The sequence below is a fragment of the Ranitomeya imitator genome, chromosome 6 (genome assembly GCF_032444005.1).
Source record: "Ranitomeya imitator isolate aRanImi1 chromosome 6, aRanImi1.pri, whole genome shotgun sequence".
Classification (NCBI taxonomy): Eukaryota; Metazoa; Chordata; class Amphibia; order Anura; family Dendrobatidae; genus Ranitomeya; species Ranitomeya imitator.
This window is the reverse complement of record NC_091287.1, coordinates 268,345,988-268,372,296: the sequence shown is the minus strand read 5'-3', so window position 1 is coordinate 268,372,296 and position 26,309 is coordinate 268,345,988. Positions and strand designations below refer to the sequence as shown.

At 45.7% G+C, this 26,309-nt stretch overlaps 1 protein-coding gene across 1 annotated transcript in view; it reads left to right on the top strand.

The window, feature by feature from the left end:
• CDH12 (cadherin 12) overlaps positions 1 to 26,309 on the top strand; it is a 1,535,982-nt gene that overhangs the window by 917,518 nt on the left and 592,155 nt on the right. The window contains exon 4 of the mRNA XM_069730603.1: positions 24,356 to 24,433. The gene's annotated coding sequence lies outside the window, so the exon portion shown is untranslated. The remainder of the gene's footprint in view (positions 1 to 24,355; positions 24,434 to 26,309) is intronic.

The following is a 26,309-nucleotide window of genomic DNA, read 5'->3' as shown; positions in this document are numbered from 1 at the left end:
CTTTGAGGTGGGTTCACCGCCGGAGCCCACCTCAAAGCGGGGGATCTGCCAGCTGACATACTATTCCGTCAGCTGGCAGAAAGGGGTTAAGATTAATAGGGGTGCCCAAACTTTTTCATATAACTGTATATATATATATATATATATATATATATATATGTATATATATATATATATATATATATATATATAGCAGAGTATTTAAGGCAACCAAATTTTTAAGGTATTTAGCAGCAATTTCCATGATTCACAAAAGTACAACAGTGATATGATCATGATATACATAACAGTTTGATGGAACATGATTTCATAAAGTGATAAAGTACAATACAGTGTTATCACATTAAATGCAATTGCAGCAATAAACAAAAAATTATAATTGATCATCAGGACCAGCTGTGCTCAGTTAATTACAGCACATGACTCTCCCCCTCAAAACATAAATATCGCGCGGAAACAAGTGTCTCATTAGTATAATGCGCATGTCAGGAAGAGAATCCAGGTTGAGATGATCACTTCCAGTATTGAGCAGTCGGTCCCGGAATTCTTGAGTGCCATCTTGGCGCAGGGAAGGTGATCAAATGCACACGCATAAATGGCACCTTATAAATGACCTATGGTGTGCTGCTTCAACTTTTTTATTTATCTGGAAGAACTGCTTAGTACCTATGAGGCTTTGTGCCCTATAATCAGTTGTGCTGTTTTTTTACTATTTTATATATACATATATATATATATATATTTACAGGTGCTCTCACAAAATTAGAATATCATCAAAAAGTAAAGTTAATTTCTTTCAGTTCTTCAATCAAAATTGAAACTCATATATTATATAGGGTCATTACAAATAGAGTGATCTATTCCACGTGTTTATTTCTGTTAATGCTGATGATTATGGCTTACAGCCATTTAAAACCCAGAAGTGATTTTCTCAGTAAGTTAGAATAATTAACAAAAATACCTGTAAAGGTTTCCTAAGCATTTAAAAATGTCCCTCAGTCTGTTTCAGTAGGCTCTACAATCATGGGGAAGACTGCTGACTTGACAGATGTCCAGAAGGTAGTCATTGACACTCCACAAGGAAAGTACATTTTGCATTTCTTTGGGAAATCAAGGTCCCAGAGTCTGGAGGAAGAGTGGAGAGGCACACAATCCAAGCCACTTGAGGTCTAGTGTGAAGTTTCCACAATCAGTGATGATTTGGGGAGCCAAGTCATCTGCTGGTGTAGGTCCACTGTGTTTTAACAAGACAAAAGTCAGTGCAGCCATCTACCAGGAAATTGTAGAGCACTTCATTCTTCCCTCTGCCGACAAGCTTTTTAGAGATGTAAATGTCATTCTCCAGTAGGACTTGTCACCTGTCCACACTGCCAAAAGTCGCAATACCTGGTTTAAAAACAACAGTATCACTGTGCTTGATTGGCCAGCAAACTCGCCTGACCTTAACCCCATGGAGAATCTATGGGGTATTGTTAAGAGGAAGATGAGAGACACCAGACCCAACAATGCAAATGAGCTGAAGTCTGCTATCAAAGCAACCTGGGCTTCCATAACACTTCAGCAGTGCTACAGGCTGATCGCTTCCATGCCAAGCCGCATTGATGCAGTAATTGATGCAAAAAGGAGCCCCAACCAAGTATTGAGTGCATTTCGTACAAACATTTCAGTAGGCCAACATTTCGGATTTTAAAATAATTTTTCAAGCTTGTGTTATAAAGTATTCTAATTTACTGAGATAAGCACTGTTTGGTTTTCATTGACTGTAAGCCATAATCAGCCACATTAACAGAAATAAACACTTGAAATAGTTCACTCTGTTTGTAATGACTCTATATAATATATGACTTTCACTTTTTGTATTGAAGAACTGAAATAAATTAACTTTTTGATGATATTCTCATTTTGTGAGAATACTGTATATATATATATATATATATATATATATATATATATACTAGATGGTGGCCCGATTCTAACTCATGGGGTATTCTAGAATATGCATGTCCACGTAGCATATTGCCCAGCCACGTAGTATATTGCCCGGTCACGTAGTATATTGCCCAGTCACGCAGTACATTGCCCAGCGACGTAGTATATTGCCCAGCAATGTAGTATATTGCCCAGCCACGTAGTATATTGCCCAGCCACATAGTATATTGCCCAGCCACATAGTATATTGCCCAGCCACATAGTATATTGCCCAGTCACGCAGTATATTGCCCAGCCACGTAGTATATTGCCCAGCCACGTAGTATAATGCCCAGTTACGTAGTATACAGCACAGAGCCACGTAGTATATTGCCCAGCCATGTAGTATATTGGCCAGTCATGTAGTATATTGCCCAGCCACGTATGTCACAGGTTAAAAAATAAAAAATAAACATATAATAACCTTCCAAGGGAGCCCTTGTAGTCATGTCGCCTATGTTCGGTGCACTCGGCAGCTTCCGGTCCCAGGGTTGGTAGCGCAGGACCCGTGATGACGTCGCGGTCACAAGACCGTGACGTCATGGTAGGTCCTTGTCTCATACCATCCTTAGTTGCCACCTGAACTTGCCGTTTGCATGGAGCGGTTGCCAGAGCGTCGCGATGAGCGGGAAAGGCGGCGAAAGGTGAATATATGATTTTTTTTTTAATTATTATTTTTAACATTAGATCTTTTTTGCCGCATAGGCAGCATCAGTAGTTAAAAGTTGGAGACACACAGGGTTAATAGCAGCGGTAACGGAGTGCGTTACCCGTGGCATAACGCAGTCTGTTACCGGCGGCATTAACTCTGTGTGAGCAGTGACCGGAGGGGAGTATGGAGCGGGCGCCGGGCAGTGACTGCGGGGAGTAAGGAGCGGCCATTTTTCCGCCGGACTGTGCTCGTCACTGATTGGTTGTGGCTGTTTTGCCGCGACCAATCAGCGACTTGGATCTCCATGACAGACAGAGGCCGCGACCAATGAATATCCATGACAGACAGAAGGACAGACAGAAAGATGGAAGTGACCTTTAGACAATTATATAGTAGACTAGATGGTTGCCCGATTCTAACACATCGGGTATTCTAGAATATGCATGTCCTCATAGTATATTGCCCAGCCATGTAGTATATTGCCCAGCCATGTTGTATATTGCCCAGTCACGTACTATATTGCCCAGCTATGTAGCATATTGACCAGTCACGTAGTATATTGCCCAGTCACGTAGTATATTGCCCAGTCACGTAGTATAATGCCCAGTCACGTAGTATATTGCCCAGCCATGTAGTATATTGCCCAGTGACGTAGTATACAGCACAGAGCATATTGCCCAGCCACGTAGTATATTGCCCAGTTACGTAGTATATTTCCCAGTTACATAGTATATTGCCCAGCGACGTAGTATACAGCACAGAGCCACGTAGTATATTGCACAGCCCACGTAGTATATTGACCAGCTACGTAGTATATTGCCCAGTCACTAGTATATTGCTCAGCCACGTAGTATATTGCCCAGTTACGTAGTATATTGCCCAGTGACGTAGTATACAGCACAGAGCCACGTAGTATATTGCACAGCGACGTAGTATACAGCACAGAGCCATGTAGTATATTGCCCAGTTAGGTAGTATATTGCCCAGCCACATATGTCACAGGTTAAAAAAAAATAAACATTCCGATCCGAGGGCCCCTTGTAGTTCTGTCGCCAGCTTCCGGTCCCAGGGTGTGATGAATTCACGGTCACATGACCGTGATATCATGGCAGGTCCTTCTCGCATAGGCGCAGAGGACTTGTGATGACGTCGCGGTCACATGACAGTGATGTCATGGAAGGTCCTTCTCGTGCAGGCACGCAGGACCTGTGATGACGTCGCGGTCATATGACCGTGACGTCATGGAAGGTCCTTCTCACGCAGGCACGCAGGACATGTGATGACATCATGGTCATATGACCATGACGTCATGAAAGGTCCTTCTTACGCAGGCGCACAGGACCTGTGATGACATCGTGGTCACATGACCGTGATGTTATGGAAGGTCCTTCTCGTGCAGGCGCGCAGGACCTGTGATGACGTCGCGGTCACATGACCGTGACGTCATGGAAGGTCCTTGTCGCATAGCATCCTTAGCACCGGAACGTCGCGAAGAGCGGGAAAGGCGGCGGAGGGTGAGTATATGATGATTTTTTATTTTTTTAATTATATTTAACATTAGATCTTTTTACTATTGATGCTGCATAGGCAGCATCAATAGTGAAAACTTGGTCACACAGGGTTAATAGCGGCGGTAATGGAGTGAGTTACCCGCGGCATAACGTGGTCCGTTACCGCCGGCATTAGCCCTGTGTGAGTGGTGACTGCGGGGAGTGTTGTGAATTCTGTGGCAGAGCTCCCTCCTGTGGTCACAAGTGGTACTTCGGCTGATTCTCTCTGTGAGCTTCCGTTGGTGGAGGGAAGTGGTACTGCGGCTTCTGAGTTTCCTCCCTCAGGTGATGTGGTGAGGTCGTTAGGTGCTGCTCTACTTAACTCCACCTAGTGCTTTGATCCTGACTTCCTATCAATGTTGCAGTATTGGACTTGTTTTCCTCCTGGATCGTTCCTGTGGCCTGCTGCTCTGCATAGCTAAGTTTTCCTTTGCTATTTTGTTTGCTTTTCTTCTGTCCAGCTTATCTATTTGTTTGCTGGAAGCTCTGGGATGCAGAGGGTGTACCTCCGTGCCGTTAGTTCGGTACGGAGGGTCTTTTTGCCCCCTTTGCGTGGTTTTTAGGGTTTTGTGTTGACCGCAAAGTTACCTTTCCTATCCTCGCTCTGTTCAGAAAGTCGGGCCTCACTTTGCTAAATCTATTTCATCTCTACGTTTGTCTTTTCATCTTAACTCACAGTCATTATATGTGGGGGGCTGCCTTTTCCTTTGGGGTATTTCTCTGAGGCAAGGTAGGCTTATTTTCTATCTTCAGGCTAGCTAGTTTCTCAGGCTGTGCCGAGTTGCATAGGTAGCATTAGGCGCAATCCACGGCTGCCTCTAGTGTTGTTGGAGAGGATCAGGGATTGCGGTTAACAGAGTTCCCACGTCTCAGAGCTCGTTCTATGTTTTTGGATTATTGTCAGATCACTGTGTGTGCTCTGACCTCTATGTTCACTGTGGTACTGTATTGCCTAATCATAACAGTACAGGAAGCCAAAAGTACTAATGATTCTCAATAGAGGGAAAAAAGAAGTTCTGAGACCATTTCTTTTTCTCTGCACTGTGTTTTGCCTTTTTTTTCCCCTAGACATTTGGGTGGTTCAGGACACAGGTGTAGCAATGGACATTACAAGTCTGTCTTCATGTGTGGATCAGCTCTCGGCAAGAGTACAAAAGATTCAAGACACTATTGATCAGAAATCTATGTTAGAACCAAGAATTCCTATTCCTGATTTGTTTTTTGGTGATAGAACTAAGTTTCTGAGTTTCAAAAATAATTGTAAGCTATTTCTGGCCTTGAAACCTCGCTCCTCTGGTGATCCAGTTCAACAGGTTTTGATCATTATTTCTTTTTTGCGTGGCGACCCTCAGGACTGGGCATTTTCTCTTGCGCCAGGAGATCCTGCATTAAGTAATATCGATGCGTTTTTCCTGGCGCTCGGATTGCTGTACGATGAACCTAATTCAGAGGATCAGGCAGAAAGAAATTTGCTGGCTCTTTGTCAGGGTCAGGATGAGATAGAGTTATATTGTCAGAAATTTAGAAAGTGGTCCGTGCTCACTCTATGGAATGAATCTGCGCTGGCAGCTATGTTCAGAAAGGGTCTCTCTGAAGTCCTTAAGGATGTCATGGTGGGATTTCCTATGCCTGCTGGTTTGAATAAGTCTATGTCTTTGGCCATTCAGATTGGTCGACGCTTGCGTGAGCGTAAATCTGTGCACCATTTGGCGGTATTACCTGAGCTTAAACCTGAGCCTATGCAGTGCGATAGGACTTTGACCAGAGTTGAACGGCAAGAACACAGACGTCTGAATGGGCTGTGTTTCTACTGTGGTGATTCCACTCATGCTATCTCTGATTGTCCGAAGCGCACTAAGCGGTTCGCTAGGTTTGCCACCATTGGTACAGTACAGTCAAAATTTCTTCTGTCCGTTACCTTGATCTGCTCTTTGTCATCGTATTCTGTCATGGCATTTGTGGATTCAGGCGCTGCCCTGAATTTGATGGACTTGGAGTATGCTAAGCGTTGTGGGTTTTTCTTGGAGCCCTTGCAGTGTCCTATTCCATTAAGAGGAATTGATGCTACGCCTTTGGCCAAGAATAAGCCTCAGTACTGGACCCAGCTGACCATGTGCATGGCTCCTGCACATCAGGAGGTTATTCGCTTTCTGGTGTTGCATAATCTGCATGATGTGGTCGTGTTGGGGTTGCCATGGCTACAAGTCCATAATCCAGTATTAGATTGGAAATCCATGTCGGTGTTCAGCTGGGGTTGTCAGGGGGTACATGGTGATGTTCCATTTCTGTCAATTTCGTCATCCACCCCTTCTGAGGTTCCAGAGTTCTTGTCTGATTACCGGGATGTATTTGATGAGCCCAAGTCCAATGCCCTACCTCTGCATAGGGATTGTGATTGTGCTATCAATTTGATTCCTGGTGGTAAGTTCCCAAAAGGCCGATTGTTTAATTTATCTGTGCCTGAGCACGCCGCTATGCGCAGTTATGTGAAGGAGTCCCTGGAGAAGGGGCATATTCGCCCGTCATCGTCGCCATTTGGAGCAGGGTTCTTTTTTGTAGCCAAGAAGGATGGTTCGCTGAGACCTTGTATAGATTACCGCCTTCTAAATAAGATCACGGTTAAATTTCAGTACCCCTTGCCGTTGTTATCTGATTTGTTTGCTCGGATTAAGGGGGCTAGTTGGTTCACCAAGATAGATCTTCGTGGTGCGTATTATCTTGTGCGAATTAAGCGAGGCGATGAATGGAAAACTGCATTTAATACGCCCGAGGGTCATTTTGAGTATCTAGTAATGCCATTCGGACTTGCCAATGCTCCATCAGTGTTTCAGTCCTTTATGCATGACATCTTCCGAGAGTACCTGGATAAATTCCTGATTGTGTACTTGGATGACATTTCGATCTTCTCGGATGATTGGGAGTCTCATGTGAAGCAGGTCAGAACGGTTTTTCAGGTCCTGCGTGCTAATTCTTTGTTTGTGAAGTGATCAAAGTGTCTCTTTGGTGTGCAGAAGGTTTCATTTTTGGGGTTCATCTTTTCCCCTTCTACTATCGAGATGGATCCTGTTAAGGTCCAAGCCATCCATGATTGGACTCAGCCAACATCTCTGAAAAGTCTGCAAAAGTTCCTGGGCTTTGCTAATTTTTATCGTCGCTTCATCTGCAATTTTTCTAGTATTGCTAAACCATTGACCGATTTGACCAAGAAGGGTGCTGATGTGGTCAATTGGTCTTCTGCTGCTGTGGAAGCTTTTCAAGAGTTGAAGCGTCGTTTTTCTTCTGCCCCTGTGTTGTGTCAACCAGATGTTTCGCTTCCGTTCCAGGTCGAGGTTGATGCTTCTGAGATTGGAGCAGGGGCTGTTTTGTCGCAGAGAGGTTCTGATTGCTCAGTGATGAAACCGTGCGCCTTCTTTTCCAGGAAGTTTTCGCCTGCTGAGTGAAATTATGATGTGGGCAACCGAGAGTTGCTGGCCATGAAGTGGGCATTCGAGGAGTGGCGTCATTGGCTTGAAGGAGCTAAGCATCGCGTGGTGGTATTGACTGATCATAAGAACTTGACTTATCTCGAGTCTGCCAAGCGGTTGAATCCTAGACAGGCTCGTTGGTCGCTGTTTTTTGCCCGTTTTGACTTTGTGATTTCGTACCTTCCGGGCTCTAAAAATGTGAAGGCGGATGCTCTGTCTAGGAGTTTTGTGCCCGACTCTCCGGGTTTGTCTGAGCCGGCGGGTATCCTCAAGGAAGGAGTAATTGTGTCTGCCATCTCCCCTGATTTGCGGCGAGTGCTGCAAAAATTTCAGGCTAATAAACCTGATCGTTGTCCAGCGGAGAAACTGTTTGTCCCTGATAGGTGGACGAATAAAGTTAGCTCTGAGGTTCATTGTTCGGTCTTGGCTGGTCATCCTGGAATCTTTGGTACCAGAGAGTTAGTGGCTAGATCCCTTTGGTGGCCATCTCTGTCGCGGGATGTGTGTACTTTTGTGCAGTCCTGTGGGATTTGTGCTCGGGCTAAGCCCTGCTGTTCTCGTGCCAGTGGGTTGCTTTTGCCCTTGCCAGTCCCGAAGAGGCCTTGGACACATATCTCTATGGATTTTTTTTCAGATCTTCCCGTTTCTCAAAAGATGTCAGTCATTTGGGTGGTCTGTGATCGCTTTTCTAAGATGGTCCATTTGGTACCCTTGTCTAAATTGCCTTCCTCCTCTGATTTGGTGCCATTGTTCTTCCAGCATGTGGTTCGTTTACATGGCATTCCAGAGAATATCGTTTCTGACAGAGGTTCCCAGTTTGTTTCGAGGTTTTGGCGAGCTTTTTGTGGTAGGATGGGCATTGACTTGTCTTTTTCCTCGGCTTTCCATCCTCAGACTAATGGCCAGACCGAACGAACCAATCAGACCTTGGAAACATATCTGAGATGTTTTGTTTCTGCTGATCAGGATGACTGGGTGTCCTTTTTGCCTTTGGCTGAGTTCGCCCTTAATAATCGGGCCAGCTCGGCTACTTTGGTTTCGCCATTTTTCTGCAACTCTGGGTTCCATCCTCGTTTCTCGTCAGGACAGGTTGAGTCTTCGGACTGTCCTGGTGTGGATACTGTGGGGGACAGGTTGCAGCAGATTTAGACTCAGGTAGTGTACAATTTGACCTTGTCCCAGGAGAAGGCTCAACGTTTTGCTAATCGCAGACGCTGTGTGGGTCCCCGACTTCGTGTTGGGGATCTGGTTTGGTTATCTTCTCGTCATATTCCTATGAAGGTTTCCTCTCCTAAGTTTAAACCTCGTTTCATTGGTCCGTATAGGATTTCTGAGGTTCTTAATCCTGTGTCTTTTCGTCTGACCCTTCCAGATTCTTTTTCCATACATAACGTATTCCATAGGTCATTGTTGCGGAGATACGTGGCACCTATGGTTCCATCTGTTGACCCTCCTGCCCCGGTTTTGGTGGAGGGGGAGTTGGAGTATATTGTGGAGAAGATTTTGGATTCTCGTGTTTCAAGACGGAAACTCCAGTATCTGGTTAAGTGGAAGGGTTATGCTCAGGAAGATAATTCCTGGGTCTTTGCCTCTGATGTCCATGCTCCCGCTCTTGTTCGTGCCTTTCATGTTGCTCATCCTGGTCGGCCTGGGGGCTCTGGTGAGGGTTCGGTGACCCCTCCTCAAGGGTGGGGGTACTGTTGTGAATTCTGTGGCAGAGCTCCCTCCTGTGGTCACAAGTGGTACTTCGGCTGATTCTCTCTGTGAGCTTCCATTGGTGGATGGAAGTGGTACTGCGGCTTCTGAGTTTCCTCCCTCAGGTGATGTGGTGAGGTCGTTAGGTGCTGCTCTACTTAACTCCACCTAGTGCTTTGATCCTGACTTCCTATCAATGTTGCAGTATTGGACTTGTTTTCCTCCTGGATCGTTCCTGTGGCCTGCTGCTCTGCATAGCTAAGTTTTCCTTTGCTATTTTGTTTGCTTTTCTTCTGTCCAGCTTATCTATTTGTTTGCTGGAAGCTCTGGGACGCAGAGGGTGTACCTCCGTGCCGTTAGTTCGGTACGGAGGGTCTTTTTGCCCCCTTTGCGTGGTTTTTAGGGTTTTGTGTTGACCGCAAAGTTACCTTTCCTATCCTCGCTCTGTTCAGAAAGTCGGGCCTCACTTTGCTAAATCTATTTCATCTCTACGTTTGTCTTTTCATCTTAACTCACAGTCATTATATGTGGGGGGCTGCCTTTTCCTTTGGGGTATTTCTCTGAGGCAAGGTAGGCTTATTTTCTATCTTCAGGCTAGCTAGTTTCTCAGGCTGTGCCGAGTTGCATAGGTAGCGTTAGGCGCAATCCACGGCTGCCTCTAGTGTTGTTGGAGAGGATCAGGGATTGCGGTCAACAGAGTTCCCACATCTCAGAGCTCGTTCTATGTTTTTGGATTATTGTCAGATCACTGTTTGTGCTCTGACCTCTATGTTCACTGTGGTACTGAATTGCCTAATCATAACAGGGGAGTATGGAGCGGGCACCGGGCACCTGACTGCAGGGGAGTAGGGAGGGACTAATCGCAGACAGACAGCTGGCGAGACCAATCAGCGACTTGGATTCCATGAAAGACAGAGGCCGTGACCATCTGTGACAGAAAGACAGACAGACAGACAGGAAGACGGAAGTGACCCTTAGACAATTATATAGTAGATATATGCATTAGACATATATATGCATTAGACATGTTTTATAAAGATATGTCTGCACATTTTTGGCAAATCTGCCAATTTGCAATTCAAATGTTACAATTGAATTAAATCTTTGTATATTCACAGCTAAACTAATAAATTCTGCTTCATCTTTTAGCGTAATTACTGATATTCTGTCATAAAAAGCAAACTATTTTGCACCTGAAATTAGTTTTTCTCTGCTTTCACAGCATTGTCTTAACATGATCCTTCCAGCTGAGTACCATCTGTTAGTTCATAAGCAATGTACTTAACATGCATTCCTATTCTTAACTGCCTTTGCTTGGAAGGTAAAGGTTTTAACATCCACTTCGAAACACATTTGTAGTTTATATGCACAGTGTAGAAGACTTATATAAGATGTAATTGGACAATTCAGTGAATGAGGTCCTGAAAGGAAAGCAATGAAGCTTTGACAAAAATTTTGTAAAAATTATTTTTTACTTTTTATTTAATTATAAACCATAAAAAGATTTTTAAAAATTGCAGAGCGAGTGTCCCAGAACAAATAATATAATCAATTAGTTTATTACTAACATCTAATACAAAACCTTTGCAAAGCACCTTATTGACATAGACAATTTGTTTGTGTGTTTTATTTTTCCTCTCTTTCTCAAAGGGTCATAATTATTATTTTTTTGTTATTTGTGGCAAAAATTTTACTTTTGAAAGACACTATTCACTCTACAATATTATTTACAGAAAAATGGCCAAAAATCCAAGTGACGGGAAATGTAAAAAAATGCAGCCTAATCACTGTTTTTATTACCTTAACCCCTTTACCCCCAAGAGTGGTTTGCAGGTTAATTTATACAATTCTGACCACTGTCTCTTTATGAGGTTATAACTCTGGAACGCTTTTAATGGATCCTCGTGATTCTGACACTGTTTTCTTGTGACATATTGTACTTGAAGATTTCTTTGATATTACCTGTATTTATTTGTGAAAAAAATGGAAATTTGCCAAAAATTTTGAAAATTTCGCAATTTTCCAAATTTGAATTTTCATGCCCTTAAATCACAGAGATATGTTACACAAAATACTTAATAAGAAACATTTCCCACATGTCTACTTTAGATCAGCACAATTTTGGAACAAAAATTTATTTTGCTAGTGAGTTATAAGAGTTAAAATTGACCAGCGTTTTCTCATTTTTACAATACCATTTTTTTGAGGGACCACATCACATTTGAAGTCACTTTGAGGGTCTATTTGATAGAAAATACAAAAAGTGACACCATTCTAAAAACTGCACCCCTCACGGTGCTCAAATCCACATTTAAGAAGTTTATTAACCCTTCAGGTGCTTCACAGGAATTTTTTGAATGTTAAAAAAAATGAAAATTTAATTTTTTTTCATAAAAATATTATTTCAGATCCAATTTGTTTTATTTTACCAAGGGTAATTGGAGAAATTGGACCTCAAAACTTGTTATACAATTTGTCCTGAGTATGCTGGTACCCCATATGTGGGGGTAAATCACTGTTTTGGCACATGGCAGAGCTCGGAAGGGAAGGAGCGCCATTTGACTTTTCAATGCAAAATTGGCTGGAATCGTGATTGGACGCCATGTCACTTTTGAAGAGCCCCTGAGGTGCCTAAACAGTGGAAACCCCCCTTAAGTGAAACCATTTTGGAAAGTAGACCCCCTAAGGAACTTATCTACATGTGTGTTGAGCACTTTGAACTCCCAAGTGCTTCACAGAAGTTTATAATGTAGAGCCGTAAAAATAAAAAATCATATTTTTTCACAAAAATGACCTTTTTGCCACAAGGGAAAAGGAGAAATTGGACCTCAAACATTGCTGTGCAATTTTTCTGAGTACACTAATACCCCATGTAATGTAGAGCCGTAAAAATAAAAAATCATATTTGTTTTCACAAAAATGATATTTTCACCCCCAATTTTTTATTTTCCCAAGGGTAACAGGAGAAAGTCGACCCCAAAAGTTGTTGTACAATTTGTCCTGAGTACACTGATACCCAATATGTGGGGGTAAACCAATGTTTGGGTGCATGGCAGAGCTTGGAAGGGAAGGAGCATTGTTTGACTTTTTCAACGCAGAAATGGCTGGTATTGATATTAGACGCCATGTCGTGTTTGGATAGCCCCTGATGTGCCTAAACAGTGGAAAACCCGCACAAGCGACCCCATTTTGGAAACTAGACCACCAAAGGAACTTACTTAGATGTGTGGTGTGCACTTTGCTTTAGGTGTCGAGTTCCAGCCGCTGCACTGGCGGAATTTCAAACCATGTCTGCTGTGGTCTCCCATTCTTCTCCAGCCGCAGTGGAGCCTGCTCAGAGGAGACATCGGTCCCAGCGTCTGACTCATGCTGATGTTGTGTGACTGGTTACTGCTGCCTTTCCAGGCTCTGCCTTTGTAGCCAGTACTGATCAGCAGCAAGCAGGTCTTTCTGGGACTAAGTGCCGCTATTCTCATACTGAGCTTGCCCATGGGACAACCTCCCATTGGAGGACGGGGATCACATGTTCAGGTCCTGTTGTGGTTCCTATTGGACCATCTGGAAGGTACCGGTCTGCTACTGCTATAAAAGGTTTGCATGGCCGCTCAGCCATGCACTAGTGTATGCTTACTAACGTGTGTTTGTAGATGAATATCTGTCGATGGATGAAAGCTCCTTAATCATTCCCATTCCTTGTGTTGATGACTTCTGGTGAATGGTGGAAGCTACCTAGCGCCCGACAGTGCTAAACTGCACACTCAGCACACGTTACAGTGTCTTTTCGCAGTGCCCGCCAGTGCAGTGCTGTGCGCTATCAGAACACTTTCCTGACAACAGGTCAGTGTAGGGTGGGAATTCCCGCTTGGACTCAGCATCTGACTCAAGGCATTCTCAGGCGCGGGCTCAAAAGCCACCGAGGGTCAGAGCGAGTCCAATTACCAGTTTAGTGGTGGTGATTCATAGGGCTCCCACTAGTGTCTTTCAGCTGCACTGTTGTGAATTCTGTTATCGAACTCCCTCCTGTGGTCATGAATGGTACTTCGGCGAGTTCTGTCCATGGACTCCCTCTGGTGGCTGTGAGAGGAGCTGCTGCTTCTGAGGTTCCTTCCACAGGTGACGTAGTTTATTCTTTGGCTGGCTGTTCTATTTAACTCCACTCAGATTGTTACTCCATGCCAGCTGTCAATGTTCTTGTACTGGTTCAGTTCGCCCTTGGATCTTTCTGGTTACCTGTCTACTCCAGCAGAAGCTAAGTCCCTGCTGGTTGTTTGTTTGTTCGTTGTTTCCCTGTCCAGCTGGCTATCATGATCTTGCCCTGCTAGCTGGAAGCTCTGGGATGCAGAGTGGCACCTCCGCACCGTGAGTCGGTGCGGAGGTCTTTTTGCACACTCTGCGTGGTCTTTTTGTAGGGTTTTGTGCTGACCGCAAAGATACCTTTCCTATCCTCAGTCTGTTTAGTAAGTCTGGCCTCCCTTTGCTAAAACCTGTTTCAATTCTGTGTTTGTGACTTTCATCTTGTCTCACAGTCAATATATGTGGGGGGCTGCCTTTTCCTTTGGGGAATTTCTCTGAGGCAAGGTAGGCTTTATTTTCTATCTTTAGGGCTAGATAGCTCTTAGGCTGTGAAGAGGCGTCTAGGTCGTGTTAGGTACGCTCCACGGCTATTTCTAGTTGTGTGATAGGATTAGGGGTTGCGGTCGGCAGAGCTCCCACTTCCCAGAGCTTGTCCTGTGTGAGTTTAACCATAAGGTCGTTCCGGGTGCTCCTAACCACCAGGTCATAACACTGCACCCTGTGACTTCTAACAGGGCGCAGAGTATATTGGCTTCCATTTATACTGGGTGAGGTCTAAACCCACGTGTGATCAAGTGCCCATCCGCCATTACTCAGCAGCAGATGTCACCTCTGCACGGTGGACCCCAGACTTCAAACGCACCTCATATTCTCTATTATCATTATTTGGTGCATTCTGCTAGTCCTAACATTACACTAGCACTAGGGTCTGGCTAGTAATGGCGGACGAACAGTGATTACAATGGTAAATCCAGCAGCTGGAGGGTAGATTGGCGGCTCTTGAGCGCACAACCTCGTCTGTGGATGTTACCTCAGTCACTGTTTAGGCTGCTAGCGTGGCTGCAGCCAGTTTGTCCACTGCCACTCCTGCTCCAACATTATTTCGTCTCCCATTACCGGACAAGTTTGCTGGAGACGGTAAGCTGTGTCGGAGATTTGTGAGCCAGTGCACTATACATCTTGAGCTCCTGGCTGCACGTTTTCCCACGGAATGGGCTAGAGTGGCATTTATCATATCCCTTCTGTCGGGCAGGGCGTTAATGTGGGCAATGCCGCTGTAGGAGCGTGACAATCATGTGGTGCAGAGTGCTCCAAGGTTCCTGGACACTCTGAAACAGAACTTTATTGGACCTCACGTCACCCATGATTCGGTGCTTCAACTATTGGCATAGACACAGGGTTTGTTCTTGGTCAGCCTTTTTGCTGTCCACTTCGGACAATAGCATCTGAGCTGGAGTGGCTGGATAAAGTCTTGATTCCAGTGTTTTGGAGAGGACTGGTTGACCATGTAAATGACGCCTTGGCCACTAGGGAGATTCCCACTACACTGGAGCAGTTAATAGCTTTATCCTCTCGCATAGACCTCCATTTTAACAAGCGAGGGTTGGAGCGAGTCCAGTGTAGAAAGAGGTTTAGGTTGGCGCCTACCTTTGCCAAACCTCTGGAGTCACCTGTCCAGGCATCCGAGCCCTATGAGGCCATGGAGGTTTCTCGAGAAGGTCCTAAGTCTCGAGCTGCTCAAACACCGTTGGTCTGTAGTGTCTGCCTGCAGTCAGGACATTATTCCAAGAATTGTCCACAGCGGCAGGGAAACGACTGTGTCTAACTGTAGGACGGAGGTTCACTAGACACAACGGCGTTTTCCTCCAAATTGTCCTTCAAGGAGACAATTACTTCTGGCCCTTCCACTTTAACGGTTGAGCTTTGTGTGGATTCAGGGGCGGAGGGAAATTTCATGTCCTCTTCCTTCTCCCAATGGCATGCAGTACCCCTGGTTATGCTAGCCAAACCAGTGACCGTAAGAGTGGTGAATGGGTCGGCAATGCCTACACAGATTACACATCAGACTATTCCCTTTACACTATCCATGTCTCCATCCCATCAGGAGATCATTTCCCTTCACATCATTCCTGAGGGAATAGATGAGATTCTTCTAGGGATACCTTGGTTGCATTTCCACTCCTCACATATTGAGTGGTCCTCTGGGAGAATTCTGGGATGGAATAAATCTTGTGAAGGTAGATGTCAGAGGGAGTGCATTCAGGTTGCCACTACGGAGATACCCGCAGATCTTCACCATCTACCCAAACACTACTGGTCTTATGCTGAGTTTTTCTCCAAGAAAGCTGCTGAGACTCTTCCACCTCACCGCCCCTATGACTGTCCTATCCTATTAACCTCTTGCCAGGGGCAGAGCCTCCTCGGGGACATGTCTATCCCCTGTCTCTCCCAGAGACAGAGTCAATATCACAATACATGCAGGAGAATCTGGCAAGAGGATTCATTAGGAAGTCAATGTCACCTGCAGGGGCGGAGTTCTTCTTCGTGCAGAAGAAGAGCGGAGAATTACATCCATGCATAAACTACAGGTGTCTTAATGCCATTACCGTTAAGAACAAGCACCCTCTTCCCCTGATATCTGAGCTCTTTGATAGGCTCCATGGAGCAAAGGAATTTACTAAGCTAGATCTGCAGGGTGCTTACAACCTGATTCGCTTCCGTGAGGGGGACAAATGGAAGATGGCATTTAACACCAGGGACAGGCACTATGAATACCTGTTGATGCCCTTCCGCCTCTGTAATGCACCTGCCGTTTTCCAAGACATTGTGAATAGGGCTGAGCAAAATGGGTCGGCCAGGTTCAGAAGTCGCCGACTTTTGGCAAAGTCGGGTTTCATGAAACCCGACCCGACCCTGTGTGGGGTCGGCCATGAGGTCTGCGATCTTCTGATCTGGAATCGGAATTACGATACCGAGTTACGATATGTTTAAGATATCGGGAATCGGTATCAGAATTCATATTTAAGTGTAAAATAAAGAATAAAAAAAAAAAATATTGATATACTCACCCTCGGACGCGCCCTGGTTCTCACCGGCAGCCTTCCTTCCTAAGAATTAGCGCCTGAAGGGCCTTCGATGACGTCGTGGCTTGTGTTTGGTCGCGTGAGCGGTCACATGGGCAGTCACGCGACCAATCACAAGCCGCGACATCATCTAAGGTCCTTCAGGCGCTAATTCTTAGGAAGGAAGCGTCCGAGGGTGAGTATATTCCTAATAGGTATATACTCACCCAATTGGAAGGGTTATTGCCCAGAATCAAAATAAAAAATATTGATATACTTACCCTCAGACGCGCCCTGGTTCTAACCCGCAGCCTTCCTTCCTAAGAATCAGCACCTGAAGGACCTTAGATGACGTTGCGGTTTGTGATTGGTCGCGTGACGCCCATGTGACCGCTCACGCGACCAATCACAAGCCGCGACATCATCGAAGGTCCTTCAGGCGCTCATTCTTAGGAAGGAAGGCTGCCGATGAGAACCAGGGCACGTCTGAGGGTAAGTATATCAATATTTTTTATTTTGATTCTTTATTTTACACTTAAATATCGATCCCAGGGCCTGAAGGAGAGTTTCCTCTCCTTCAGACCCTGGGAACCATTAGAAACCCAACTGCATTGGGTTTCGTGTTTTGGCCGACCCCGACCCCGACTTTTCTATAGGATCGGCCGATTTCACTCGACCCGACTTTTGAAAAAGTCGGGTTTCATGAAACCCGACCCGATCCTATAAAAAGAAAAGTCGCTCAACCCTAAAATTTGTGAATGATATCTTTCGGGATATGCTCTCCACCTCGGTGTTAGTCTATCTGGATGATATTCTCATCTACTTTCCAGATATAGACTCCCACAGGAGAGATATTTGCAAAGTCTTCGACCTACCGGCAAACTCCCTCTACGCCAAGTTGAAGAAGTGTGTGTTTGAACAGGAGTCCTTGCCTTTCCTTGGTTATATAATATCCGCCCAGGGATTGGCTATAGATCCTGCCAAGCTACAGGCTGTGATGGACTGTCAGGAACCCCATTCTCTCAAAGCGGTGCAGTACTTTTTGGGGTTCATTAATTACTATCGCCAGTTCATTCCTCATTTCTCAACTTTGGTAGCTCCCTTGGTTGCCCTCACCAAAAAGGGAGCAAATCCCAAATTGTGGTCAGAAGAGGTCTACAAGGCAGTTCTCCCTACTTAGTCCCACTTTGCTAGCGCTCCCATTCTACATCGCCCCGATGTAGATAAACCTTTCATAATGGAGGTGGATGTCTCATCTGTCGGTGCTGGAGCAGTCCTATTCCAAAAGGATGCTCAAGGTCGGAAGCATCCTGGCTTCTTTTTATCTAAGATCTTCACACTGGCAGAGAGGAATAATTCCATTGGGGACAGGGAGCTGCTAGCCATGAAGTTGGCTTTCTCAGAGTGGAGACACCTCCTGAAGGGGACTCGCTTTCCCTACCAAGTTTACACCAACCACAAGAATTTGGTCCATATACCGACTGCCCAGCGGCTAAATTCTTACCAGGCCAGAGCTTCCCTGTTCTTCTCCAGGTTCCATTTCACCCTCCATTTTCTCTCTGGGGAGAAGAACATTCGTGCCAACGCTCTCTCTCGCTCCGTAATGTCATCAGCGGAGGAGGAGGAACCTCGGCTTATTGTCCCTTCTGAGAGCCTGAGGACCGTGGCTCCGGTTTCGCTAGAGTCTGTGCCCCCGGACAAGACTTTTGTCCCTTGAAATTTGCGACCAGAGGTTCTCTCTTGGGCTCTCTCATCCAGGGTGGGTGGACACTTTGGGACCAAAAGGACATCTGAGCTTCTGGTGAGGACATACTTGTGGCTGCATATGGCCCGTGACTTCAAAGACTATATTGTATGTGTGCGTGTGTCTCCTGCATCAAGAATAAGTCTCCTCGACAACGGCCAGCTGGATTACTTTATCCCTCGCCGGTGGCAGGCAGGCCCTGGAAGATGGTCAGGATGGACTTTGTGGTGGGCTTACCAAGTCCCATAGCTGCACCATCATTTGGGTAATCACCGACCATTTTTCTAAAATGGTCTACTTGGTGCCGCTTCCACAGCAACCTTCTGCACGGGCCTTGGCATCGTTGTTTATAAAACACATTTTCCGCCTACACGGTATGCCCGACAAAATTGTCAGTGACCAGGGTCCCCAGTTTGTGTCTCGGTTCTGGAGAGAGCTTTTTCGTCTACTCAGCATCGAGTTGAATCTCTCTTCAGCATACAATCCCAAGACGAATGGGTTGGTAGAGAGGGCCAACCAGACCTTGGTCACATATCTGCGACATTTTGTTTCTGCCAGGCAGGATGTCTGGGCATGCTTGCTACCATGGGCGGAGTTTGCACTGAACAACACCATAGCCGACTCCACTGGGCAGACCCCATCCCTCCTTAACTATGATCAGCATTCGTGGGTTCCTGTTACTATGCCCATGTCTTCCGCCTACTCCAGGGTGGTAGACTGGGCTGTGGAGGCACGGCACATTTGGGACCGCACTCAGGATGCCATCCAGGCCTCCAAGGAGAGAATGAGGTCCTCAGCTGATGCACATCGGTGCCCTGCTCTGACCTTTGCTCCTGGCAATTTAGTGTGGCTCTCCGTCCGTAACACGAGGCTGCCAGTTGAGTCCACTAAGTTTGCACCTTGCTACTTGGGTCCCTTCAAAGTCCTGGAACATGTTAACCCTGTGGTCTGCCATCTGGCCCTTCTTCCATGCCTAGATATCACTGATGCCTTTCATGTGTCCATCTTAAAGCCTGTACACATGTCCCGATTTTCAGAGTTATCTGCCGGGACATCTAGTTCATCTACAGATGATTACAAGGTGAATGCTATCTTGGGGTGTATGGTGATATGTGGCAAAACTTTTTATTTGGTGGATTGGAAGGGTTATTGCCCAGAGGACAGGTCCTGGGAACCTGCTGAGCACATTCGAGCTCCGCAGCTCATTGCTGCCTTAGAGCTTAGCGTGGTCCAAGGAGGGGGCCCTAGGAGGGGGTTAATGTTAGGTCTCGAGTTCCCGCCGCTGCACAGGGGGAATCTCAAACCACCTCCGCTACGGTCTACCATTCTTCTCCAGCCACAGTGGAGCCTGCTCAGCGGAGACGTCGGTCCCACCGTCTTGCTCAGGCAGATACTGTGCGCTTGGTTACTGCTGCCCTTACAGGCTCAGCCATTGTAGCCAGTACTGGTCAGTGGCGAGAAGACGCTTCTGGGACTAAGTCCTGCTTTTCTCCTTCTGAGAATGCCCAAGGGAAGACCTCTCATTGGAGGTTGGGGGTCACATGCTCAGGTCCTGTTGCAGCGCCTATTGGTCAACTAGGAAGGTCCTGAAGAAGCTACAACTATAAAAGGTTTGCATGGCCGCATGGCCATGCGCTACTATCAATTGTGTTTTGCTGTTGCCAGTAGATACTCTACCACTCATATGTGGAGAGTCTGTTTAGATCTGGGGCTGTACACTCAGGCAGGCAGCTAGCGTCAGTGGGGGGCAATTAGCCTTGGCTTAGTATCTGGTTCCTTCCTGTGTGTGGTTAGCACAGAAGAGTTCCAGAGCCAGCACAACCCTAGTTAGGTTTAGGGTATGTGCACACGATGCGGATTTTGCTGCGGATCCACAGCGTCTCCACAGCGTTTCCGCAGCTGCGGATCCGCAGCAGTTTCCCATGCATAAACGGTTCAATGTAAACCTATGGGAAACAAAAAACGCTGTGCACATGCTGCGGAAAGAAACGCGCGGAAACACAGCTGTTTACATTCCACAGCATGTCACTTCTTTCTGCGGATTCCACAGCGATTTTACAACTGCTCCAATAGAAATCCGCAGTTGTAAAACCGCAATGAAATCCACAGAAAAACCGCAGAAAAACCACGGTAAATCCACGATAAATTCGCAGCAGTTTTACACTGCGGAATGATCAAATCTGCTGTGGAAAAATCTGCAGTAGACCAGAATACGTGTGCACATAGCCTAATAGTTTTCTGTGTACAGCGCGACTCTGTGAAGCAACAGAGGTCGCTTATATTTCACAATGGGTGAGGTTAACCCACGTTTGAGCTCAGTATCCATCCGCCATAACTTAGCAGCAGTTATCTCTGCAAGGTGGACCCCGGGCTGCAAACGCACCTCGCATCTATCTCTCATCACTCGGTGCATTCCGCTAGCCCTAACACCTATGCCACCAGAACACTGCGATCATGTTTGATTGCAGTGTTTCGGGGGTTAATGTGCTGGCAGTGGTCCGTGACCGCTCCTGGCATATAGTGCTGGATGTACGCTGTGATAATCAGCTGATACCCGGCCACGATCGGTCGCGCTCCCCTGTGAGCACGTATGATCACATATGACGCACTATCCCATTGGTAGTCATACGGGTCTAGGCCACCTTAACGGGATAGTATGTCTAATGTTGGAAAGGGGTTAATGGTATAAAATATTTCCAAAGTTTGAACATTTTTTTAAACCTCATAACATGTATATTTTTCCATGACGCTCGTTTTTTGTGCAGTGAGCTGTAGTTAGTATAGGTTCCATATTGGAGGAAATGCAATATTTTTCCCAGACTGAGAATACAGCCACCTGCTGTCTGCTTTAGGCCTCTTTCAGACGTCCAGATAATTCCAATATTGGAGAATTCAGTACCGGAATTATCTGTGTCCGTGTGTCCGTGTGCTCACGTAGCACATCAGTGTGGCACACGTGCGGCATCCGTGTGCCGCCTGTGTGCTGCCTGAGGACAACACGGACCATGCAGGAGAGACAGCGCTACACTAAGCGCTGTCCCCCCTGTGCGGTGCTGAAGCCGCATTCATCTCTTCTCCCCCGCAGGAGAGAAGAGATGAAAGATCATTTTTTCTTTTTTTTTGTTAAAAATAAAGTTTGCGTGTGTCTCCCGCCTCCCATCCCCCATGCGCCGCCCGGCCCCTTGCATAGAAATACTCACCTAGCTCCCGCGATGTCTCCTCTCTCCTCTCAGCGCTGGCAGCTTCTCCTGTGTGAGCGGTCACATGGGACCGCTAATTACAGTGAAGAATATGCGCATATTCCCCCGCTGTAATGAGCGGGACCACGTGACCACTCACACAGCACAGGCTGCAGCCGCTGAGAGGAGACATTGCTGGAGCTCGGAGCTGGGTGAGTATTTCCTGGCCAGCCGGGGGGCGCACAGGGGATGGGAGGCGGGAGGGGGTGCATTATCTTTATTTTTAAGGGGGAAAAAAAAAAAGATGATTCATCCTTTCTTTCCAGCAAATGCTGCTGGAAAGAACGGATGAATTCGGGATTCAGCACCGCACGCAGGGGGGACAGCGCTTAACTGTAGCGCTGTCTCTCCTGCGGGCAGTACGTGCACACGGAGGAGAGTGCACATTGTTCTCCGTGTGCACGTGTGCGGCACGTATTGCGGTATGTGCTGTCGGCGAAAAACGGACATGTCTCCGTGTTTTCAACAGGGACACACGGTCCGTGAAAACACGGAGACATGTGCATAGACCCATTCATTTGAATGGGTCTCTGTGTGTCAGTGTCTCTGGTATGTGAGAAAACTGTCACTACACGTACCGGAGACACTGACGTCTGAAAAAGGCCTTAACTTGGCTGGTTGTCAAAAATGGGGGGAACCCCACGCTGTTTTTTTAAAAAAAAAAACTGCGTGCAGACTCCTCTATTTTTGATAACCAGCCAAGATATCTCAGACAGCTGAGGGCTGCATCCCACAGGTGTTAGTTTTGCCTGTCCTGGTTAGCAAAAATAGAGGGGACTCCACGCTGTTTTTTTATTTTATTTTTTTGTTGCACAGGAGCCGACTGATGAATACTCTTATCATCATATGCTTGTTCTCACTGCTGTCAGTAAGACCGGCTGTATGTTGATGAAAGTAGCACTATTATACCGTCGGTCGCAGCTGCTGACTCACATGTTTTCCTTTGTAAGGGCAGTCTCACACGTCCAGATAATTCTGGTACCGGAAAAAATTGGTACCGGAATTATCCGTGTCCGTGTGCCCCTGCGTTTCTGTGGCACATCAGTGTGGCACATGTGCGGCACACTTGTGCTGCCCGTGTGCCCACTGGGTACCACACGCACCGTGCTGGGTACCACACGTACCAGCATCTGGTGCTGAAGCCCCATTAATATCTTCCCTGCAGCAGCGTTTGCTGTAGGGAAGATATGAATAATTGTGTTTAAAATCAAGATCTATGTGCCCAATGCCCTCCCACCCCCTGTGCGCCCCCCTCCCCGCTGTTCTGAAAATACTCACCCGGCTCGCTCCCTCGCCGGCGCTGCTTCCTGTTCTGGCCCCATCTTCTTCTGTATGTGGTCACATGGGGCCGCTCATTTACAGTAATGAATATGCGGCTCCACCCCTATGGGAGATGGAGCCGCATATTCATGACTGTAATCGGCGGCACCACGTGACAGCTGATACAGTAGAAGATGCGGCCAGAACAGGAAGCAGCGCCAGCCAGCGAGGGAGCCGGGTGAGTATTTTCAGAACAGCGGGGGGGCGCACAGGGGGTGGGAGGGCGGGGGCACATAGATCTTTATTTTAAACACAATTATTCATATCTTCTCTACAGCAAACGCTGCTGCAGGGAAGATATGAATGGGGATTCAGCACCAGTGGGGGGACAGCGCTTAATGTAGCGCTGTCTCCTGCACGGCACACGGACTGCATACAGACAACATCCATGTGCGGTACGTGTTTTACACGGACCCATTGACTTTATTGGGTCCGTGTAATACGTGCGCTCCCACGAACACTGACATGTCTCTTTGTTTGGCACACGGAGACACGGTCCGCAAAAAATCAATGACATCTGAACAGATGCATTGATTTTAATGTGTCTACGTGTGTCAGTGGCTCCGGTACGTGAGGAAACTGTCACCTCACGTACCGGAGCCACTGACGTGTGAAACCGGCCTAAGACAGTTTGGCGGTAAAGGACTTACCTCCTATAAGAGCCTATGTTTCTCGTGCTCTCATACAGATGACAGTCTGGAAAACAGTGAGTGTTCAGGCTGCCAAACCTGAACAGTTACATGGACTTCAGAGAGAAGTCTATGTTTAGGGACTGTGCACGGACACTAGGTGTTCGGTACGGACCCCAAACTTTATTGTTCTGGTTCTCCTATCTCTATCCATTAATTCTGCAGATGAAGAAAAATAATGTGAAGCAGTCATTTTTGTTTCCTTAGAACATGATGTGAGATTAGAAAAAATGTCTTCAATAAAACGTCACCCACCTTATTACCATCTCCATGTGTTCTCCGCAGCAGAGCTTGTGATTGGAGTAGTATTAGACATAGGTTAACATAGGTTAAAAATAGTGTTCTGTTTAGGAGTTAGATTATTAGGAAATAGTAAAACCAGATCAATTTTTAAAGATTCTCTTTCTAACATTTATTGAAAACAATATACAGTTCAATCACAGGAGATTTTTGCTGTCCACATTTTGAACTGCAATCATCTGAGCACAATGCTAAACAGAAGCTCTGCTCCACCGAGAACCTTATAATCCCATTATTACTTAGATTCCCCTTGATTTTGAGCAACAGATACTTGAAGACATGCAGTTTATTATCTTCTCTAGTGCTGTGCAGATCATCAGTCTGTTCCGACTCCCCTGTGACAGATACATATTGATATATTTTGCTGAAACTCATACTTAGAATAGTAATACAATAACCGCTTTCCTGCAAGTATTTTCATCAGAAATTCTCTGCCTTCTTATTGCACAATAGCCACAGACAATCTTGCTTGAGAACAGCACAGCATACCAACGCACCTGTAGCTCAATTTCAGTTGAACAGCTGCAGCATGTCTAGAGAGTACGTGTATGTGCTAATTTAGTCCCTTATAACACGAGTATATCTTTCTTTTTATCAGCATACACATGACACTTGGAGTGGAGAAGCAGTATACTCTGTGAAGCTGTGCCAAAAGGGAATCTATCTGTGTAACTATGTAAGTACATTGCTCATGACTGAGATGTATATATATACATATATATATTAGGCATGTCATTATGCCCCTTGCTTAACAGATTAGCGTTATTTTTGTGCTTTATAGTGTAATGTTCTATTTTACATACCATCCTCTCTTACGCCATATAAACTTACATGAATGATGATTGAGCATCATTTTTGATGGAGGAGGCTAAGAGGACTGGTGCTTTGGTCAGATGCTGCTCTATCAGCAGTCAATTTATTTTATATCTATCAAGAGAGGACTCTATGTAAAAAAGAGAAGGCAATGTGAATGCCAAAAATATTGAGAATACGCTAAGAATGGGACGGTGCTATATATAATAAGGAATGATACTATGTAATAATGGGGCAATACTGTACATAACACAATAGGATGACACATAGCAAGAGTCCACCCCATATATAACTAGTGTGAATGATACATAATAAAGTCCCCCATAGTGGAACCCTTACTGGGATAATGTCTCACAATCTGATCTCCTTCCTGTTATAATGTCCGCCATCAGGGTTCCCTTTCTGGTATAATGTGGTCAAACCTGGTATATATGCCCAACATCATGGTATAATGTGCTCCAACCTGGTATATATGTCCTCAATCCTGGCATAATCCCCCCCATGCTGATATAATGTGCCCCCTCCAGGTATATATATACCCATCCAAGTATTTATATCGCTTATTCTTGCATAAATGTATCCCATCCTTTTATACATGTCCACATAATGGTATATACTGGTATATATGTGATCCATCAAGATTAATGTGCCCCATCCAGGTATACAAGTGCCCAATCCTAATATATATGTCCTCCACCCTGGAATACATGTGCCATATCATGGAATATATGTTCTGCATCCTTGTATATTGTGCCCAATTCTGGTATAATGGGATCCATTGTAGTATATCTGTTCCCCATACAGTTATACATGTCCCCTAACCTCATATACATGTCCCCCATCATGGTATATATACAGTCATGGCCAAAAGTATTGACACCCCTACAATTCTGTCAGATAATACTCATTTTCTTCCTGAAAATGATTGCAAACACAAATTATTTGGTATTATTATCTTCATTTAATTTGTCTTAAATGAAAAAACACAAAAAGAATTGTCCTAAAGGCATATTGGATATAATTCCACACCAAACATAAAAAAGGGGGTGGACAAAAGTATTGGCACTGTTCGAAAAATCATGTGATGCTTCTCTAATTTGTGTAATTAATAGTGTTGAGCGATACTTTCCGATATTTGAAAGTATCGGTATCGGATGGTATCGGCCGATACCGGCAAAATATCGGATCTCGCCGATACCGATACCCGATACCAATGCAAGTCAATGGGACACAAATATCAGAATGTATCCTGGATGGTTCCCAGGGTCTGGAGGAGAGGAATTCATGTAAAAAATAAAGAATAAAAATAAAAAATATGGATATACTCACCCCTCCGAAGAACCCTGGCTGTCACCGCTGCGAGCGTCTGCCTCCGGTCACCTGACCGCTCACGTGACCGCAACGTCATCGAAGGTCCTTCACTCACAGGATCTTCAGGAACAGAGGCGGACGCTTGCAGCGGTGACAGCCAGGGTTCGCCGGAGGGGTGAGTATATCCATGTTTTTTATTTTTATTCTTTATTTTTTACATGAATATGGATCCCAGGGCCTGAAGGAGAGTTTCCTTTCCTCCAGACCCTGGGAACCATAAGCACCGCACACGCCGAAGATGACTGGGAACTTCCGATTCCGATTTCCGATATCACAAAAAATATCGGAACTCGGTATTGGAATTCCGATACAGCAAATATTGGCCGATACACGATACTTGCAGTATCGGAATGCTCAACACTAATAAT